Raw genomic sequence first — 6,955 nt, forward strand, 5'->3', positions numbered from 1 at the left:
CCCACCCCCCTCCCACCGCCGCCCCAGGATTTCTGGGAGATGTAGTTCGGGATCCCAGGTGCCCCTCTGAGGTTTTGCGCATCTCAGACCAGCGTCTGAAGTGTGGCCACCAGTGGTCTCCCCAAATTTAAATCCTGGTGCGAAGTTGGCGCTGACTTCAAAATGTATTAATATGATGTCAAGAGCCTGGTACTTGAAGTCTGGAAGAGCAGGTACTAGTCACGCTTTACTGTTAATTGGCTTTGGGCAAGATAATCTCAGGCTCCACTCTACACTTTATAAAATAGGAAATGATAGGGTGGTGATAATTACTGTTTTACAAGGTTGTTGTAGGGATTAGTAGTAGGATCGTGTGAACGTGCTGGGAAACTCTGAAGTACATATATGCATGTTAATTGTCACTTTTTGACATTTACTAAGCACACACTGGAAAATCCCATGGACAGAAGAGCCTGGTAGGCTGCAGTCCATGGGGTCGCGAAGAGTCAGACACGACTGAGCGACTTCACTTTCACTTTTCACTTTCATGCATTGGAGAAGGAAATGGCAACCCACTCCAGTGTTCTTGCCTGGAGAATCCCGGGGACAGAGGAGCCTTGTGGGCTTCCGTCTATGGGGTCGCACAGAGTCGGCCAAGACTGAAGCGACGCAGCAGCAGCAGCAGCAAGCACACACTATGTGTCAGACTTTAGACTACACTCTTGGAATGCAAAGACAGACAAGCTACATCACATCCCCACCTTTCTCTCAAGAGGAAGAACTCACAATCTGATTAAGAATAATTATTTAACAGAAAAAAAAAAAGAATCACATGTAGTATACCAAATAAACTCAGAACCCCAAGGGTGTTGGGGGAAGATTTCAAAGGAGAAGCTGAGTTCTAAAGAGAAAGTGTGTGCCAAGTTAAGGCCATTTTTGTAGAGAGAAACTAGTGGGTAGAAACAGCACTTGAGAGAATTTGAAAATAAAGGACAGTTGTGTAAGATGAGACGGTTGGATGATATCATCAACTCAGTAGACATGAGTTTGAGCAAACTCCAGGAGATAGTGAAGGACAGGGGAACCTGGCGTGCTGCAGTCCATGGGGTCGCAAAGAGTTGGACACGACTTAGCAACTGAACAACAACAACAACCAGTTTCATGGAAGACAATTTTTCCATGGCCCAGGGGGCGGGGGATGGTTTCAGGGTGATTCAAGCTTATTACATTTATTGTACATTTTATTTCTAATCTAATGTCGTTGCTGATCTGACCAGAGGTACTGATCCTCAGTCCAGAGTTTGGGGACACTTGGCCTAGAGGGTAGGACAAATGATAATCAAGTATATCTTTATAAAGCAAAATTAGTACCCTGGAGGAGGATCTCTATAAGCTAGTGTCTGTCACCATCCTTGTTTACTGATGAGAAAACCAAAGTAAAGAGAGGTTGGCTGATCAGAGGGCAAGAGTGCAATGCTGTTTACAAGTCATTGATCACAACCAGTTGCAGATTTTGTTGTTTCTTCTCCACCCTCACTGCTTCACTTAACTAACCTAGAAGAAAAAGACAAAAAAAAAAAAAGACCAGAGAGAAGTTAAACAAGCTGCCCAAGGTCACACTTCTAAGAGGTGGTAAAGCTCGGCTTCAAACCTGGGAAAACTGGTTTCAACATTCCTCCTGTTTATCACTAAGCCCTAATATTTCCTTTGAACAGCTGATGAAAGAGCCCTCTTTCCAGAAAAATGGACACACCAAATTGCTTGCAATTTCCATTGTTACTCAGATTCCCTGGCCTTAATTTATAGACTGAAGTGACTTTATAAAATGTTGCCTCACTGTTAACATTAAACAAATGTTTTCATTCATGAAACCCTGGAATCTTAAATATTCTATATTTTCAATGGGAGATATTCCTACTTGGTGTTTGGAGACAGATAAAACTTTAATGTTTAAAGGGTTAATGGAGACTTCCCCAGTGGTCCCTTGATTAAAAAGCCACCTGCCAATCCAGGGGACATGGGTTCGATCTCTGGTTCAGAAAGATCTCACATACCTCGCAGCAACTAAGCCAGTGCTCCACAACTACTGAAACCCATGTGCTCTAGGGCCCATGTGACACCACTTGTGAAGCCTGTGTGCCTGAAGGCTGTACTCTGCAACAAGAGAAGCCACTGTATCGGCAACTAGAGAAAGCCCTCACCACCAAAAGACCCCGTGCAGCCAAAGGTAAATAAATAAATAAAAGGTTGGGGCTTCCCTGGTGGCTCAGTGGTAAAGAATCCAGCTGCCAATGCAGGAGACAAGGGTTTGATCCCTGAGTTGGGAAGATCCCCTGGAGGAAGACATGGCAACCCACTCCAGTATTCTTGCCTGAAGAATCCCCATGGACAGAGGAGCCTGGTGGGCTACAGTTCATGGGGTCGCAAAGAGTCAGACATGACTGAGTGACTAAGCAGAGCACATATGCAGATAATAGGCAGTAAATAAGTTTATTTAAAACACGAAAGTCTTATTTTAAGACAGACTTTTTCTGTCTTGGTCTTGTTATATAGCCACAGTAACATTTAATACCTGGCACAAGGTGACATGTGACTAAATAGTGTTCACAAGGGTAAATTACTGGAGAAATATTGCAATCACCATTTTTTGGACATTATCTGATGAACACTGCTAGCACAGCTTCCATAGCAGACTTGTTACTGGCAGAAAGAGGGGTTTTTTGTTTGTTTATTTTGTCTTAACCAGGATGTAATTTGAAAGCTGTAATCATTCTCTAAAATTGGAAATATGATTCCTTTATTTGCCAATGGTAAGATAAATCTCCCAGGTGGAGCCAGTGGTAAAGAACCCACCTGCCAGCGTAGGAGACATAAGAGATGGGGGGTTTGATCCCTGGGTGGGTAAGATCCCAGGCAGAGGGCACGGTAACCCACTCCAGTATTCTTGCCTGGAGAACCCCATTTGCAGAGGAGCCTGGCGGGCTACAGTCCATAGACTCACAAAGAGTGAGACATAACTGGAGCAACTTAGCACACACACAAGATAAATTTCACTAGTGTTAACATTAAATAAAGCAAAATAATCCCTAGGTCAAGCTGACTATAACTTGATTAAAGTTATTAATCTTGGTAAAGAAACACCTGCCTCTCAGCAACTATGGGAGGGTGGGACTGAGTATTGGTTAGGAATGGAGGCGTAGACCAAGGAACTCAGGAATGCTCACCTGGCTGCTGAGATCTTTAACCCTGTTCCTGAGATGAAGGTGCAGCTGGTTTTCTGTGATGGAGATTGCGTATCTTCTGCTATAATGACTGGACAACACTAGTTTTCAGAGTCATTCAAGTATTGCCTCAGTCTTTCTAGAAAGCTAGTGTCTCAGGTGACAGACAACCATGTTGGTATTGTTGTTCCCCTTTAAAGTGTGAAAGTACTATACCTGGTATGTGATTAAGGATACCCATGTATAAGTACTTCTAATAGTATTTGAGGTGGTTTCTACACTTGGCCAGCCAGTTGGTATTAAGAACCTTAATATAGATCTTATTAAAACCATCAATTTGGATGTCACACAGAAATGAACTGTAGCCTGAAAACATTAAAATTAAATAATGTGTTTTTTCTTCAAGTAAATATTTAATCACCAATTATTCAATTTGTCAAAAACCATTAATGTGCAGTGCAAGGTTAGTTCTGTAGTGTGTTCAATCTTGGATTTTTTTTTAATTAGGAACTAAATTAATTTCAAAGAAACTGAAACCTATGGCACTGTTCAGATTATCAAAGTGTATAATTAATATTGACAGCAGAGCTTTAGAAAATTCTATCAAATAAATGCCAGTTCAGTACCCAAAGTGGATAGGCACCATGTCAGATGCTTTGGGGGAACATAAAGATGTTCAGAATAGGATTTGCTCTGCAAAGATCCTGCAAGACAAATTATGAGTGAATAAGACAAAGTGGATCATAATAAATGGAATAACAGAAATACAAGGGGAAAGCTAGTGACTAGAGAAAAGAAAGTTCATTCAAAATATGAAAACCCAAGAAATTCATGTAAGGAGATAGATTTGGACTACAATGTAAGAAAAAATAATGGTGCTATGGGCTGAATGTTTGTGTCCCCTCCAAATTCATATGTTGAAATCCTAATGCTCATCGGTGTTAGGGGCTTTGGGATGTGGCTAGGTCATGAAGGTGGAACCATCAGAGGGAGTTAGGGACCTGGTAAGAGAGGCCCAGTAAGGCTCCCTTGTCCCTTCTGCTATGTGAGGATATACAGAGAAGTTTGGGTTCTCATCTAACCACGCTAACACCATGATCTTGAACTTCTCAGCCTCCAGAACTATGAGAAATATAAATCTGTTGTTAATACCCTACCTATAGGTGCCTGTGGTATTTTGTTAGAGCAGCCCAGATGGAGTAAGACAGGTGGGCAGGAAGGAAAATGGTATTACTTTTTAATGCTATTGTAAATGGAACTGTTTCATTGGTTCCTTTTCAGATTGTTAATTGCAAGTGTGTAGAAATACAGCTGATTTTGAGGTGTTGATGTTAAATCTCCTTGCTGAATTCTTTTGGCTCTGACAAATTTTTGTAGGTTTGTTAGAATTTTCTACATATAAGATCATATCATCTGTAGAACAGAGATAATTTCACTTTCTTTCTAATCTGGATGGCTTTTCTCTTTTTAAATGTCATCTTTTCTAAGACTCTATTCATTTATTTGGCCATGTCATGTGCCATGTGGGATCTTAGTTCCCCAACCAGGGATTGAACCCACACCCCCTGCATTGGAAGCAAGGAGTCTTAACCATTGAACCACCAGGAAAGTCCCTCAAATTTTTTATTTCTGATGAATGGGTCATACTTTCCTGTTTGGAAAGTTTTACAATGGTATGTTTTACATTTTTTTGTTGTTGTTGAGAACTAGACCTTCTGAGTATAATGTAGTAATTCTGGAAGTCTAATTCTCCCACTCTTCAGGGCTTGCTAGTTTTTGCTGGTTGAGGGCTAGAGCCATGTGAATTTTCCAAACTAACCTCGCAGCACTTGTATCATGTGTTAGGTAAGATCACTGATCCCTTCCATCATCTCTGCAGTTGTCTTTGGCCTTACAAAGATTTCCTTAAATGGCTGGTTCCCATAAAGTGAAAAATAGATCCCATCTTTGAATCCCCTCCTTGCTGGAAAGCCACTTCAGCCCATGTGGGTTGAAATAATGCTTGACTTCTGTGTTGGCTCCTCAGTGATCAAAAACAGCAATTAGCACTCAAAACACATGACCTCGACTTTTGGAGGATAAGCTCCTTGTTACCCACCTTGACTATAGCAAGCTGCACCAGGAATGCTTGCCTCTGTTCACAGCTGCCTGCCACAGGGTTGAAGGATGGGAGATGGTACCTGGTACTGCCTGAGATTCAGCTGCTTCAATAGACTTTCTCCAGGCTCTACAAGTGTTCTACCAGCCCAGCTTTCCAAACTAGTTGCTTCAGACATCTCCTGCCAATTCAGTTGTTTTTTTGTTGGAGGGACAGCTATTTCAATCTTCTCCATCTTTCCTGTATTGTCTTCTTGCATCTCATGTTAGAGAGAAGTCTGAGCCCAGATGACTTATGTTTTATTGATTGTCTTTTTTCTGTCTGGTTACATTATTTTCTTATCTTGAAAATTATCTTTTTTGAATGGCAGAATATGTCTAGGTGTTAGTTTTTCTTCATTGATTTTTGCCCAGTATACTGTGTGCTCTTTTGCTTGCATGCTTAAATCCTTTTTTCAGTTTAAGAAAATCTTATTTAGTGATATATTTGATTATTGCTTCTGTTCAACCATTCTGTTACTTTAGAATAATTATAATTTTTAGAGTTTAAAAACATTTAACTTAAGATATCCATCTTCCACTTCTGATTTTTGCAAAGTAATTGCTGTCTTTATAAAATCCATTTCTGATGCAGATTTTAATTCTGCTATTGCTTTGTTAGTTTCCTCTCATCCTTTTGTCACCTATCCTCCATTTTTTCTGTCAGATCTTTTTTAAAAATTGCTGTCTAAACTCTTCACCTCATTCTGATTTCTCCAAATCACTATATGCTCCTCTTCCATGTCTGTATATAGCCTAGGATTAATTTTTATGGTTCCTATATTATTATACTTCATTGAATTTAAGACACTTTGATATGTGCTAGTATTATTTTATTAAATAATTTTTTTGGCCACACCATGCAGCATTCTGGATATTAGTGGCTGTAAAATACAGTGGTTGTAAAATGAATGAATGAATGTGTCAAATTAGGTACAAAATGTCCTTCTATCAAAACTCATATAAAGTTGAGAAATAAAAAGGTAAAAGTTAAAATGTTTAGTTTATCTAAAATATCATAACTGTAGCTATACAGCTAGGTGAGGAAACTGTCAAAGTTACTATTACTGTATTACTTAGGGAAAGGCCAAGCTGTTGTAACAGATATTCTAAATACAGTGGCTTAAAACATACACAAGTTTCTGTTTCCACATGGCAGTTTTGAGGGGAGCAGCCCATATCACTGGGGTGATCTCTCAAACAGAAACTCAGATTTCTTCTAAGCTGTAGCTGTGCCATTCCTCGAACTTAGCAACTATAAATGACTCCTGTTACTTTTCTCCTGCTGCTGCTGCTGCTAAGTCGCTTCAGTCGTGTCCGACTCTGTAAGACCCCATAGGCGGCAGCCCACCAGGCTCCCCCGTCCCTGGGATTCTCCAGGCAAGAACGCTGGAGTGGGCTGCCATTTCCTTCTCCAATACATGAAAGGGAAAGTGAAAGTGAAGTCGCTCAGTCGTCTCTGACCCGTAGCGACCCCATGGACTGCAGCCTACCAGGCTCCTCCGTCCATGGGATTTTTCCAGGCAAGAGTACTGGAGTGGGCTGCCATTGCCTTCTCCACTTTTTTCCTAAAGACTCCTTATTTAGTCCACTGTATTCAGAAAAAGTTAGGGGAAGTT

General features: G+C 40.8%; 1 long non-coding RNA gene across 1 annotated transcript; it reads left to right on the top strand.

Moving 5' to 3' along the window:
- Positions 1–17: 17 nt before the first annotated feature.
- LOC145538042 (uncharacterized) lies at positions 18–5,250 on the top strand. The gene is made up of 2 exons (XR_014076607.1): positions 18–212; positions 2,086–5,250. It is a non-coding gene; the product is annotated as an uncharacterized LOC145538042 (long non-coding RNA).
- Positions 5,251–6,955: the final 1,705 nt, after the last annotated feature.

This window comes from Giraffa tippelskirchi, chromosome 2, assembly GCF_054371585.1.
Source record: "Giraffa tippelskirchi isolate mGirTip1 chromosome 2, T2T-mGirTip1v1.2.pri, whole genome shotgun sequence".
In the NCBI taxonomy this organism is placed as follows: Eukaryota; Metazoa; Chordata; class Mammalia; order Artiodactyla; family Giraffidae; genus Giraffa; species Giraffa tippelskirchi.